Source organism: Mustela putorius, unplaced genomic scaffold (assembly GCF_011764305.1).
Source record: "Mustela putorius furo isolate JIRA1106 unplaced genomic scaffold, ASM1176430v1.1 tig00003858_pilon_pilon_pilon, whole genome shotgun sequence".
Taxonomy (NCBI): Eukaryota; Metazoa; Chordata; class Mammalia; order Carnivora; family Mustelidae; genus Mustela; species Mustela putorius.
The window spans coordinates 44,418,890-44,435,074 of record NW_025422010.1 but is presented as its reverse complement, the minus strand read 5'-3'; positions in this window follow the sequence as shown (position 1 = coordinate 44,435,074).

Here is a 16,185-nt window from a genome sequence, read left to right as displayed (position 1 = left end):
CATCTCTGTCTAGAACGTGACAGAAGAAACAGGATGATAATAAACCATAGAAAAGGAAAGAGGAACACTCTCCCTCCAAAAAGGTATAGAATGAAATCCACTATTTTTATGTCACTATATAAAGAATGACTTGTATATTGATTGTACTCTGCTGTTGCATTGATCAGGATGAAAGCCTGCCTTGCTGCAATGAAACCAAGCTATGTAAGCACCAGTTTTTGCCATCAGCTCTATTAATATACAGAAAAATACAAGAGTTGGGGGAAAATGCACATACCTGTTTTAAACAAGACTGCGCTCAACATAACTCTTGATCCTATCAAGTGCCAAGTGGAAGTTAGTCATGTAATTAAAATAGTTAACTCTTAAATAACACTTGCTCTATGTGGAGCTCTATTCTTAATTTTCTTTACATACATTAAGTCTTGGGACAACTCTACGACATAGATGTCACTTATATTCCCATTTTATCCATAAAACTTGGAGAATTCTAAGGACATTATGGGTTGGATAGTGTATCCCTCAAAATTCACAATGCCTGGAACCTATGAATGTCACCTTATTCGGTAATAGGGTCTTCATAGACGTCATCAAGTTAAGATGAGGTCATAAGTGATTTGAGTGGACATTAAACCCAATATAGCTGTTGTTCTTTCTCATTTGAAGAGGAAAACGTGGAAACAGAAATGCTCAAGGAGACTGCCAAGTGAAGACAGAGACAGAGATTGGAGTGATGGATCAACAAGCCAAGGAATGCCAATGAACATCAAGGATTACTGGCAACCACAAAACACAGAAGAATGGCCTGCACAGTCCTCTGACGCCTTTATTTCAGACTTTTGGCTTCCTGAGTTATACACATACACAAAAAATATTCTTTTTCTTTTTTTTCCAAGCATTCCTCCCATTCCATCTCCTTACCTGCCTAAGCTAGTGCGCCCTTATGGATTAGTTATTTATTTAATTTCTATTGTTTTAAGTCACTCAGTTTGTGGTGATTTGTTATGGCAGTCCAGAAAACCAATATAGGGACTTTGCCCCAAGCCTCTCCAGTTTTGATTAGAACTCCATCAGTCTGACTCCAGAGTTCACATGTTTCACCACCACCTTTCACAAGGGGATATGGTATCAGCCCTACATGGCGAGGAGGACAGATGGGTATTGAGAACTATAATCCTCTAAATTTGCCTCATGCTATATCCACCATAAGCAAAGATTAATCAACCACTGGGGCAAGTTATCTTTTGAACAACTACCTCTTCTACCTTCTCTTATTTGCACATCAATTTCTTCATCTACGAAATGGTGTATTAGCACTTACATTTCATCAGAATATTTTTTTGATTATCAAATGAGTTAGAACACCAATAGTGCTTATGGAAGGGGCTTGCATGTAGTTAAGTGCTCAGTAACTGTTATTTTGTCACTATCTTAATCATTACCATCATCACTATTAAAAAGAGTAAGTTCCACCTATTTCAACAAATAGTTGATGTTCTTCAACACCTGGGATTTCAGATTGTTTCTGCTATTTCTTCTCCCTGTGTTGCCTTGGGCAAGTTATTCAATCTTTCTGAGCTTTTTTTCATTTTTCTTTTCTTTTCTTTTTTTTTTTTTTTTTTGGACACTGGGATACTGGGATACTAATGCCTATCTAATCTGCATCGTAGGGTCACTGTGGAGATTATAAATAATGTACCTAAATATTCAACCCACTGTTAGGAATATGGTAAACAGAGGCTCACTATACATGGTAGTTGTTACTGACCATAAAATACTCCAGGGTGCGATAACCCTTTCAGTTAAGAGTTGCTTTCATTTCTCCAACCTAGATCATTCTAATTGTAATTCAGACTTTTTTCCCTTATGGTTTTACCCTCTGTGATGTCTACAGAGTTTAAATCACAGGTTCTTTAAGAATAAACTTTCCTAATCCCCAGCATGAGTCAACATTATAGGTAAAGGTGAACACATTTCTGGAAAACATGCATTTTTCTCCAGATATCTGAACTTACATTTAAGCAAGACAAAATTGAACCTTTAAAAACTGTCTTTGTGGAAGTGAATATTGAAAGATCTTCTGGGAAGATAATGAGAAGGATGAGCTAATGAGAAATCGCTTTTCTGTGCCTTGTGAAATATGGGCTTAATATTATATTTCAATTTTTTCCCCAGCACTTCTCCCATCCCATCCTCTTACCTGCCTATGCTAGTGTGCCTTTATGGATTCATTCTTTTATTTATTTTTAATTTTATGTATACATTTGAATAAATGGCTAAGTGGAGGAGCTGAATGGTTAATGAGAGGAGTAGTTTCTGATAACAAGGAGTAAAACCTTTGGTCTTTGTCAGGGATACAAGGTAATTTTGCCATAGGAGTGACATTATAATGAACACTAAAATGAGATTTCCATTACATCTTTTCCTCCCTGCCCAACCCTGTCCCTCCCTGTATTTTGTGTTGCTAAGCAAATGCCTAATTTAATTCTATAAGTAAATAGTCTTCTTTAACCCTGCCCTACTTTGTATTATAAATAATCTCTCTCTCTCTCTCTCTCTCTCTCTCTCTCTCACACACACACACACACACACGCAAAACCCTATTTTAGAAAGAAGGGAGAAGTCTCTCTATCCTCAATCCCTGGAGATTCTTAAAAACCCTCAGTAGTGTCTGTGGATATGCTAGCAGGTTTTAAGTTCAGTGGAAAATAATAAAAGCAAGTCATTAGCAAGAAGGAAAGAGAAATGAAAAGATTTTTTATTATTTGTGGACTTGAACACATATTTCTAGGTCCTGGGATGCCTGGGTGGCTCAGTCATTTGTATGTCTGCCTTCTACTCAAGTCATGATCTCAGAGTCCTGGGATCCAGACCCATGTCAGGCTCCCTCCTCAAAGGGGAGCCTATTTCTCCCTCAGCCTGCCACACCCCCTGCTTGTGCTCACATTCTCTCTCTGACAAATAATAAATAAAAACTTCTAAAAATATATTTTTAGATCCCTTTTCTTCTAAGAGCATGATAAGATTGCACTTCCTAGACTTCAAGGCAGTTTGGGTGAATCTACATGACTGCTTCCAGCTGGTTAAGTTTGAAGTCACACATACTATTTCAAGGCTAAAGCATTTGAATGTGAGATCTTCCAGAATTCTTTTTCCCTCTGCCATGGCCATAAGCCTGATGTATACAGCAAAGAGAGTAATTAAGTGAAGAGGTATATGGTGCTGTAAGTTTGTTGAACAAGATCCTGGGTCCCAAAACATAAACAAAGTAAAAACAAAGCACCCCAGAATACCTAGTCTGGACATGTGTTATATGAGAAACTAAATACCCATTGTTTTTAGTCATTGGTATTTGAAAGAAAATTTGAGTAAAGGGAAAAACTGAACTTCAATACAGTTCCCACAAAGCAGCAACTCATTCATCCGGGAGCCCTAGGGCAATTATTGTTCATCAAGATGTCTAGCATCATGCAGAAATGGCCAGACTTTATACCCTGCCTTGCTTAGTGACTACAAAATAATCCCTGAGTCGCTCACAGCCACTGAGACAGATCCTAACCAGGCTGAGAACTGCAGGTTACCTCATAACCTATTCCCCAGAGCTAACCATCAAGTACTTCCTTGCAGAGGAATCTGGCTGGAGGATCTCCATGTTTAACAGACCTCCCCCATAAAAAGCCCTCTTTTCATTTACTAGGAAAAGATTTGGATCAAAAATTCTCATTTCTTTGAGTCATAAGATTCTACCTGGTTTCATTATAACGTGTGGGGGCTCTGAGGTAATCAGGTCCCTAAGCATCTGAAGTTGCCTCTAAGTTGGCTGGCCTGCTTCCAGTTCCTTTCCACTCAAGTTGAATTTGCAAGCCACAATTAGATAAATTTTCATGAAACACCCTTATCACCTAACCTTCATGCTCAAAAACTTCCGTAATTTCCATTTGCAAAATTTCTTAGGCTTTTTCTCAGACATGTGGATCTCTAGCAGAGGTCATTTCTTTTCCAGTATTCCAAGAGGTCCTTCCTCCAGCCAAATATTCTCTTAGCTTCTGAGGACGGCTTTGGTGTTACCACTTTTATACTGTTCTAGTCCACAAAACTTTTCCATCTTTTCTTCTCGTCAGAATCTTGCACAGTCTTTAATTCCCAATTCAATTATACCTTCCTCTGAGAAGCTATCCCTCATCATCCTTAATCCACACTGAGTATCCTCTGCCTTCTTTGAACTCTTAAAAGATTGCTACCTATTACCTTGCTTTGCTGATATTTGTATTGGATTCTAGATCCAGGACAGTCAGGGATAAACCCTCACACAGTATCCTTCAAGGATTTTGCAGTGGCTCAGTAATGGTGCAGAGGAAGGAGCCAACGGCCACTTCTGGGAAGGATGGAACCCGCTATGGCCAACTAATCTCAGTTCCCCTACCTATTTCCCTCTCTATTGTTTTGAATGGGCTCAAATATTCTACAATTGATTGCACAATAAATGGACTAGCAAAGATCAATCTCATGACAGACCAAATCTGTCTTAAGCATAAGTTTCTATGAGAAATGGATAAAGGAACTAACATTATCTAGCCTAGCCATTAAGTCACTGAGAAAAAGTGCTGCCTTATGTTGGGTTTGGGTGAACCAAACAACTCATCTCTGTTAGTGAAGAAACTCAAGAGACTGTGAAGAAAGAATAAAAGGGAAACAATAAACAAGACATGATAGTCATCTCTCTGGGACTGTGAAAGTGGAAACTGTCTTAGACCACTGTAACAATCAGCAACTATTATACTTAAGTCCACTTGGCAATCATGAAAATCTTTAAGTAGTGTACTAAAGAAATACAGGGTGGAGTGCCTGGGTGGTCTAATTGGTTAAGTGTCAAATTCTTGGTTCCAGCCCAGGTGATGATCTCAGGATCAGGATCCCAGTATCCTGAGATGGAGCTCTGTGTTGAGCTCTGTGCTAAGCATGGAGTCTGCTTGGGTTTCTCTCTTTCTCTCCCTCTCCCTCTACCCCTCCCCCCTCCACAGTCTCTCTCTCCCTCTAAAACAAATGGATAAATGGAAGGAAGGAAGGAAGGAAAAGTGGGAGGAAGGGGAAGAAAGGAAAGGAATATAAAGTTGGTCAGTCTTTTGCCTTAAAGGACCTGACAATCTAGTTTGGCAAGTAAAAATAAGACATGAGAAAATAGTAACTATACAGCAACATGGAATTAAGTTATGTGTAGTGGAAACTCCCTGGGTTTAACTGCAGAACTCACCTCTATACAGCAAATGTCGCAGACATCTACTACTCCTTCTAATCCTCATTTGCAAAAATGTGGATAATGGTAATATCTACATGGCATTGTGAGAATTAAGTGACATAATAATGATAAACTGCAGTCCTGGCACATTGTAAGACCTCAGGAAATATTTGTCATCATTAGCCTCACCGAATTCTTAAATGCCAATGAGTATTCAGACCCATAAGCTGGAGTAGCCAGGCAGGGTTTCCCAAGAATGGAAGAACTGAGCTGGGATGAGAATTGTCAGTGGATTGAAGACTGAGAGGGAAATGAGGGATGAGGGAAGACCTTCACAAGTGAGAGGTAAAACATAATAACTTCACCTGGGTGGCTCAGTGGGTTAAGCCGCTGCCTTCGGCTCAGGTCATGATCTCAGGGTCCTGGGATTGAGTCCCGCATCAGACTCTCTGCTCAGCAGGGAGCCTGCTTCCTCCTCTCTCTCTCTCTGCCTGCCTCTCTGACTACTTGTGATTTCTCTCTCTGTCAAATGGATGAATAAAAAATCTTTAAAAAAAAAAAAAACATAATAACTTCAGGAAGAGATGACCAGCTGATAATCTTACATAGAAACAGCCTTCTACAATGGCCTCTTGAAGTATATTCTCTGTAAACTTTCCTGTGGCTGGTAGACAACCTAAATATTTACCTCATCTTGAACTCCACCACACCGTGGATACAGAACATGAAGAAGTATGGAACATGCTGGGAGCCAGTACCCTTATTCAATTTTAGAACTCAGCTACAAATTTTGGCAAGAAAATTTTGCCTTTTCTACTAGAGACTTAAAAGGAATTATTTCATAAATCCTGTGGCTCTGGAAAACAGCATGTTGTAGAGTATGAGTATTTGGTAACATTAGCGGTATCTAAAAATTATTGAGAAAATCCCACCTGTCTTTTTCATAATGAACTTCTTCCCTGAAAGGTTATCTATATCATTATGATTACTGGTTAAATTAAGCTTCAAAGAAAAATAATAGAATAATTTTTGGTTCTGCAGATTTCTAGTAATAAACATTACTAAGGCTTCATTTTGAGGTCACGGGTAACTAAACTTTTTTCTCATTATGGAGTCTATTTACTTAATCTGAGGAGGCTGTGTTATTTTTTCCCCCCTACCTTTATCAGTTTTTGGCCTTTCTCCAAGTTGTCTGGTTGAAAATGCTCATTATTTGTGTTTTACCCTTAAGGATAATCTAGTTATAGATAGCAAACTGAAGTTTAAAAGAAAAGAAGAGGAAAAATTTAGTTGCTATTACACCATTTCACTACTTCTTTCAAGTGAAAGCAGAAATACTTGCAATTCAACAGCATGGAGTCATTCCAGGACAAGGGCTAAGAGCAGTTAAATGAAATATTTTTTTGCCAACAGCACTGTATAAATGAAAATTCTTTACTTCGAATGTTGGATGGCATTAATTGCTTTTTCCCCACTGACAAAGGAAAGCAGAGAAGAAACTGTAAACTTTTCACTTTTCACTGTATCAAATATTCACTGAACCCCTACTGTGTGCCAGGCACTCTTCTGGGTTCTAAGGTGATATAAGTAAGTAAGTGACATAAGTAAGGCATGTAAGTACATACTGAGTGGTGATACAGTCTATAAGGATACATGAAGATGGCTAAGAGAAGTGGCCGAGGTATAGAACAAGGAGGAGTCTTGTTTCATACAGTGTAGTCAGGGAAGACTTAGCAGATAAAGGAACGTTTGACCAGAGACCTAACTGAAATGAGAGTCACCCCTGTGGATACCAGGGGCAGCAGACTAAACACAGTCTCCAACACTCACATCTGCTTGCATGTGCTCACAAATGAAAGTCTTGGGCAAAGAGATTTAGAAGGGCTTTTCATTCATCAAAATCTTCTAAACTTGTAGTGCTCACCAGAACATGGATCTTTGTCTTTGAAATGTTAATAAATGGTCGCCTGCTTAATTTTGACTCAAAGGAGAGACTGTAAATCTGAAAGGTTGCTGTTCTTGTCATACATCATGGATACTGCAGAAATTAGCAGGCTCAAACTGCCCAGGAGACAGAACAAAAGTGGGATTTATACTCCTCCCTCACTGATCTTTCACACATGAATCAAATGATATATTCCCAAAGAAGAATTAGAAACTGACACGCTCTATGCCAGCATGTAGATAAGGTTGAGACCTGTGTATATCGATGGCTACACACAGATCTCTTGTGCCTCTCTGCCATATGGAGATTAATCTGGCTCAAGCCCTGCTGATAGCTGGAATTAATAATCATCCTTACACAATACCAGACGGTCACCACAGAAACATGCTCCCAAATGGAGTGGGAGTCATCAAGTGCAACCCAGCCATCACCTGCTCCCATTCCCCCCTTTGTTAACCTTAAAATTAAATACAGCACAAAGCACTTATGGAGAGGACAGATTTCTACAGCCTTTAGGAATCCTGGCAGCAGCTTTCACAAGGACCCGTACCAAATCCTACTCTTTCATTCAGTCCTACTGACGGCTATTTAAAGCAAAAAAGCTCAACGAACTCATAAATCTGGATTTTTAGCTCCCAGAGAATTTTAATTTGCTAACTAGTAGAAGCAGGAAAAGGAGACCCATAAAAGAAGTAAATAATGGAAATCAACTACTTTGTAGAGACAGCATATGGGGGGAAAACATTAAAGGTGCGGCAGAACCCAGCAGTGAATTCTAGCACTCAACAGAAGTGGATGCGGACCCTGAACTACGCATGCCATTTCCTATCCTTGTGACCCTAAGCAAGTTCCATAACCAGTCAGTGCCTTTGTCTCCTTAGCTATAGAGAAGAATTAACAGTAACTCCTTATCACAAGGTCTAAAACTTACATTATGTATTTACATTTTAAGTATGCATGTTTAGATTGGGGAGTTTACATTTTAAGAGCAGTGTTTCACCCTAATCAAGAACAAACATTCCAGCATTTAATATGAAAGGATCCAGCCACTACAAGCATTTTTAACTATTCTGATCCACAGTGGATGTTTTGTTATTTAACATATCAAATGTTAACAACTTTCCATTGGTAAAATCAGTGGGTTCTACTCACCTTGGTGGGGATTCGTAATAGATTTTCATTAATTCAAATTAGTGATACTCAAGACATCAATTGGCTAATATATTGCAAAGGCATTTAACACCACTCCAGGGCAAGGTATAAGATCCTAGAACTCCTGCACTCTTAGAAGTAGTTTGATTCCTGGGTTTAATTCCTAAATAATTACTGGCTTCTGATGACTTAACCACCTGAGTTAGACTAGATGGTTAGCCAATTCCTACTCTCGAGTGTTGTCATACTTGCTTTGGGGAGCCTTTTTTGTAAGCACCAGTCTCCCCCAAAGAATGGTGATATTATAGAAAAGGTTATAACTATCATTTTGTGTCTCCATACTAATAAACGTGGGTGTGTTTCTATTATCTGTTTAAGATGACACAATAATTTCTTATATATATGTGAAACGTTTCCATCAGAAGTACTTATCCTTTGAAATTTTGGCACCTGCAAGGATAAACTTCAGTTCTATGAAAATGTCACCTGTCTAAAGCACTATTTCCAATGAAGTTCCCATTTTCAGGTATTGCTTTTTGATTAGACTGTCATTGCAAAAATGTTTAAACTAAATGATTCACACTGTTGGGAGACAATTTTCCATGAGTCTTTCACATTTATGTACATGTTGAATGCACAAGCACTATTGGCTAGTTATGTTCTATTCTAGACTATCTTTTCAAGGATATTTGTAGAGCAAACAATCCTGGAAGATAAAAATAGTGACTCCTTCTGGAGCAAAAGCAGAATTATTTACTCTATTAGATAGACAGATAGATAGATATGTATATATACGTATATAAACACACATGCATACACACATACAATATTTATATTCAGAAATTGGGAATATTTATATAGAGAGATAGAATATAATATATAATAATTATAAAGTCTCTCACTGGTGCAAAATTCAGACAGAACTATTATCCACTATACAAGATTTGGGTTTTCTAAGTTGAGGATTCCTCTCCCATCATACAATCTATCATCTATGCAAAAGTGACCCAACCTTTGTGGTATTGCCAGGTGGAAACTGGGGCTCAGGGAACCAAGACAAAATGATGATAATGTGGCTATTGCTGTTGCTGTAACTAATAAATTGTCCTTTCTTTTTCACCTAAGAATCTTGTCTTCTGCCAGCATCCATGAAAAATGTGATATGCTAACTCATTAGGCTTGTAAGCAGGGTAAAATCTCAGATTGTTCACAGTTTGACACACATCAGTTCTGAATAAATTTCATTTCAAGTAAACAATCATGATGAATACCATGGAACCAAAAGATGAACAGGAATACTACAGAGACTTCAAGAATTCTCAGCCAAGAAAGAAGGGAAAGAATTATTATTCTACTTTATACAGGGGCATGACTAAAAGCTACAAAGTCTCAGCGTAAGAATTGTTTGCAAAAGGAGAGTGAGACTATTTAAGAGAATCAACTCTTTTCAAGTGCCCTCCAGCTGATTGGAAGCGTCTATTTATATGAAAGTAACTGGAATTTCAAATACAATGACCTTTTTTAGTAATTAAAAAAATCCTCTGAAAATACACTGAACAATATTTCCCATTTTTAAACATTAAGGTTTTCCTTTAAATATTTGACTTTTTAAATTGTCACTGATAATGGAATAGTCATGATAGAAATTATAGAAAATTGTGTAAAATTATGAAATATCACAAACTATTCATTGGAGCTACACTTTTAGAATGGCAGTAAGAGTTCTTTGGCCCCATTCTCTGGAAAAACAACCATAACTGATGAAAATAGTTTTAAAAAGCAACCATTTGAAGTCTTTTGAAATGGTACCAATAATAAAATACCTAGGAATAAGCTTAACCAAGGAAGTGAAATACCTATACTCTGAAAACTATAAAACATGGACAAAAGAAATTGAAGATCACACAAGTGGAAAGATATTCCATGCTCATGAATTGGAAGAACAAATATTGTTAAAATGTCTATACTACCCAAAGTAAAGTGCAGATTTAATGCAATCCTTATCAAAATACCATTTTTCACAGAACTAGATCAAAAATCCTAAAACTTCTATGGAAACACAAAACACTCCAAATAGCCAAAGCAATTTTGAGAAAGAAGAACAAATCTGGAAGTATCACAATCTCAGATTTCAAGATTTACTACAAAGTTGTAGTCATCGACAGTGTGGTACTGGCATGAAAACAGACACTGATCAATGAAACAGAGCCCAGAAATAAGCCCATGCTTATATGGTCAATTAATCTATGATGAAGGAGACAAGAATATACAATGGGGAAAACTAATAGCTCTGGGAAAACCATACAGCTACATGCAAAAGAATGAAACTGGGCCACCTATTTAAACTTCCATAAAACTCCTAGAAGAAATAGGCAGTAATTTCCTTGACATTAGCTATATAAGCATTTTTCTAGATATATCACTTCAGAAAAGGGAAACAAAATACAAAACTACTGGGGGTATGCCCAAATAAAAAGCTTTTTCACAGAAAACAAACAAACAAAACAAAAAGGTAACCTACTGAATGGGAGACTGTATTTGAAAATGATATATCCAATCAGGGGTTAAAATACAAAACATATAAAGATCTTATACAAGTCGACACCCCAAAAAATCTGATTAAAACATGGGCAGAGGACCTGAACAGACATTTTCACAAGGAAAACACACAGATGACCAACAAACACATGCATGACAAGTTGTTCAACCATCACTAATTGCCAGGGATATGCAAATCAAAACCACAATGAGATATCACTTCACACCTGTCAGAATGGCTAGAATCAAAAAGGGAAGAAGTATTGGTGAGGTTGTAGAAAAAAAAAAGAACCCTCATGCACTGTTGGTGGGAATACAAATTCTACAGTGCAGTCAGTGCTGAAAACAATATGGAAATTCCTGAAAAAAAAAAGTTAAAAACAATTACCATATAATCCAGTAATTCTACTACTGGGTATTTACCCAAAGAAAACATTAATTGGAAAAAATATATGCACCCCTATGTTTTCTGTAGCATTATTTGTGGTAGCCAAAATATGGAAGCACCTGAAGTTTTGTGTGTGTGTGTATTTCTTATCCATTCATCCATTAATGAACACTTCAGGTTCATTATATATATACACACACACACACACACACACACACACATATATATATATTAAATATTTAAATTCAAATATATATATTTATATATATATGTGTGTGTATACATATATAGTATATATGTATATAATATATATAATAGAATATTACTCAGCTATAAAAAAGAATGAGATCTTGCCATTTGCAACAATATGGATGAACCTAGAATGTATAAGCCTAAATAAAATAAGTCAGAAGAAGACAAGTACCATATGATTTCACTCATACATGAATTTAAGAAACAAATGAGCAAAGAAAATAACAACAAAAAACAGACTCAAATACAGAAGAAAGGTGGGCAATTAAGAGGATAAAGAGTATACTTAGTGAGTACTGAGTAATGTATAGAATTGTTGAGTCACTATATTGTACACCCAAAACTAGTATAACATTGTATGTTAGTTAGACTTCAATAAAAAAATTCAAAAATAAAGTGTCTTGAAATTATTCTAATTAAGAAAAATTGTCCATAAGGATTATAAATTTTTAAAAAACACATTTATTCATGGAAATTTATTAAATCTTACTAAGACCAGCTAGATTCTGTGATATGTGAGCCACAGCCTACTCACTCTTCCCATTCAACTCAGCATGACAGAAACTCCACTCTGGATGCGTAGCCAAGAAGATAGGGCTTTGTCATCCTTCAGCTCTCACTCAAGGGATATAGTGTTTTATTCCAGGAGGCAGTGGTCAGAGTTTCTCATAGTCTCCCTCCAGCTCCAAGTTTCAGAGGCTAAGTTCCTGACAAGTGTGGCAGAGAAGTCAGGGACTCCTTCCATACAACCACCATTCATATGATAGCAGTTTTGCCACAGGTATAGGAGGCAAAAAATACTTAAGCCTCAATTTCTTTTATCCCAGCTCATTTATAGGATAGAAGTTTCATCCAGAAAAGGTAAAACAACAGGATTAGAATTTAGTGTCCCAGGTTCAGCAACCTACCTTTAAAGCAGAGATGTCTCAAGGTGTAGACCACTGTCCCAACTCTGATCTGAGGTAAATTGAGAAATTTTATCAGGGAAGGAGAAATCCATAAGAATAAATAGGTTTGAAGGTCTGCCAGAAAAACACCCGGCATTATTTTTAAAAGACCATGGGGAAGTTCAAGTCTAAAGATTCTCTCAAAATAATAATAATAATAATAATAATTTTGGTAATATGCAATTAAGAAGTTGACAGCTTCATGATTGCAACAATGTAAACTATAGACCAGTTTTCCAGAGAGAATCAGGGAAAAAGAAATCAGCTAAGAAGGAACTTTGTGAATTCCAAATATATCTCAAGAACTGGTCTCAGAAACCATTCCTGAAAATATGTTTGAATTTAATTAGATAAGACAATGGAGCAATTTCTGTCGTAGAACATTGTTATAAACAATAGAGCAATCAGTCAGAAACTAGTGGAAACTAATAGCTGGGTGTCATACTAAGAAAGGGAAATAGATTAGGAGAGATATCAGGGAAAGAGACAGTCAAGGAGAGGCTTGCTAAAACCACTGTCCCAGAATGACTGTGAAAGCCAAGGCCAAACCCTCAGAAAAGCAACATCAGAAGCTCTACACTGTGTATGGAGGGAACAAATTTCACTAAAATGTTCCAGTCAACTCACTAAGCAAATAAACAAGCAACACGAATTTGTAAAAGTCCAAGGTAGAAGGGGACTCGATATTGAAAAATGCTACAACATATTACCTAAAGTGTCTTATTTTCAACAAAATTTCAAGGCATGAAGAAAAATATGAAAGTGTTACCCATAAAGAAAAACCAGGCATTCGAAACAGACTTTAAGAGGGTCCATCCAGATGGTAGATTTAGCAGACTAAGATTTCAAAGCAGATATAGTATGTTTAACAAAAAAATTTTTTTTAAAAAAGGAACATATGATGACAATTACTCACTGAATAGAAAAAATAATCACTAAAGAGAAAAAACTACAAAAAAGAACTAAATGGGAATTCTGCAGTTTTAAAGTACAGAAACTAAGTGAAAATAGTTACCAAAAGGGAAAACAGTAGACCTAAACTAGAAGAATCAGGAAACTTGAATACAGATAGAGTTATACCACCTGATAAACATTGAGAAAAAAGAATGAAGAATAAATAAACAGAACCAGAGAGAAATGTATGATATCACTCTGTGTACCAACATACAGGGAGTCCCAAAAGAGGACAGAAAGGATCAGAAAAAAAAAAAAAAAGGACACAATTGTGTCTCAAGAACACAATGACTAAAAACCTCCCATATGAAAAACATTCAACTAACACCAAAAAGTTCAACAAACTCCAAGTACATAAAATATAAATTGATCCATATTGTACAAATCATAGTTAAAATGCTGAAAAAAAATTGTGAAAATAGCAAGAAAAAAAAATTCATCATATACAAAGGTCCTCAGTAAGATTAGTGTCTGACTTCTCATTGGAAAATACGGAGGCCAGAGCCAGGGGGATGAAAATCTAAATGCTGAATGAAAAACACAACACAACAGGAAGAAACTCTCCTCCAAAAACTTCATAACCCGCAAAACTATTTTCAAAAAGTTAGATGAAATAAAGACACACAGATATACATAAACTGAGAGAAGAGTCTGCTACAAATCTGTATTATAAGAAATACAGAAGGACGTTTTCCAGGCTGAAAATAGGTGCTTCTAGTTATTTGAACACATACACAGAACAAGAACACCAGTAAAGGCAATTATGAAATTATAAAAGACATTCGGGAACATACTATAGATACTGATTTGTAACCTGTTTTGTTTACATGGCAGTGTGATTTTCCAAAATTTAAAAAAAAATTATGAAGAAGAAGAAGAAGAAAACAAAACAAAACTAAACTAAACAGAAAAAAACCCAAACAATAAAAACCCTGAAACTACTAAAAAATGAGCCTGTTGTTTAGGGAAATAAATGTCTGAACTCTAAAACCTTATATATAATTCATGCCTCCTATGAGACTTTTCTGTTGATGCTTTTTTAAGATTTTTAATACTCACTGAAAAATTGAACTATGTAGTTTTAAACAACCAAAAAATCTTGGATAAAAGGAAACTAGCCTACAGGCAGTGTGGTTGAGCAGTTGATAGTGAGGTTCAGTGGGTAAACACTGGTCTGGAAGGTGGCAGCCCTTTGTAAATTAAGTTTTAAGTTCTAAGTCTGTTCCTCTAACTTGTTGTGCCCTTTTCTAGACATGTGATCAGACTCAAACTTAGGAATACTCAAACTCACAATAGCAAAGCCAAGGAATGCGGTTACTCTAAAGATTGACAGCATTATCCTGAATGTAAGTATAGTGAGGTTTCATGGATCCTGAAGTTGGTAATCAAGGGTAAATTTAGGGACTGAATTAAGGGTAACCATCTTCCAACTCTCACTCTTTGTTACTGACCAGTTTACCCCACCTCAGTATTTGCTAGGCATCTTCTATGTGCTCATAAGTCATCAATTTCCATGTTTTCTGCTCTCACGCACTTCAGGATTGCAAATATCTCACAAGGAATTGCCTTGACTGCAATTGTTCCTTCAGCTCAAGAAATTTGCTGACCACATTCTCTTTGTCCCTTGGTTAAAGTTTTAGAGAAAAAATAGTAATTGCTTAGTCCAACTTAAAGACTTACTCTATATGTCTGTAACTTGGAGTCATTTCCTGTGAAAAAGAAATCCATGTAAAACAGCCTTGACAGGGACACCTAGGTGGCTCAGTAGGTTAAGCCTCTGCCTTTGGCTCAGGTCATGATCTCAGGGTCCTGGGATCAAGCCCCACATCGGGCTCTCTGCTCAGCGGGGAGCCTGTTCCTCCTCTCTCTCTGCCTGCCTCTCTACCTACTTGTGATCTCTGTCTGTCAAATAAATAAATTTTTAAAAATCTTAAAAAATAATAAAAAATAAAAAATAAAAAACAGCCTTGGCAGAAGTGGCAAATATAGGCAGCTGAATTTCAAGAGGACACAGGTGTGTGTTGTCAAAAGTTCAGAAATAATAAAAATTAAAATCACAAGAGTGAAATAATATTTAGTAAGAATTTATTATGCACAAAAGAACAGATAATAAACGGGCAGTCTTTGAATCTAAAACTGATATGCCCAGTACATGCACCAAATCAAGCCATCCTAAGGTAGCCTTAATGCAATGTACCCTGAGAATTCCCTGGCCTGTTCTCCATCCAGTTTCCCTGCAAAGAAAGCCTCATTATGGCACACTAGATGGGTAGTTCCACCCACTCCACCAAGGTACTTCACCAAGGCAGATTTAGTGTGGCATGCCCAAGCACTCCACCACCTCATACCTATTCCAGATCCAGCTATCCTGCCACAGTGGGCCTATGCCCACTCCAGTTCTGGCCATCTGCTATGGTAGTCCCAGCATGGGGCACCTCAGGACCCCCTTGTCTTAGATCTGCTCTAGTAACCCGTCAAGGAAGTCTCAACATGGTGTACCCAGGGACCTCTTGTTTATTCTCCAGCTGTCTTGTCAAGGCAGCCCCAACACAGCACACCCAGGACACTCCCACCCCAGTCTGCACCCTCTCCAATCTGCCTGACAAAGCCACCAGGCAGATGCAGACTACACAGGAATCAGTACCACACAAGACCAGGAGAGGTAGATGTTCTGCCTAATTCATAAAAACAAACACTGAAAGTCAAACAAAATGAGAAGACAGAGGAATACATTCTGAATGAAAGAACAAGATAAAACCCCAGATAACGTTTT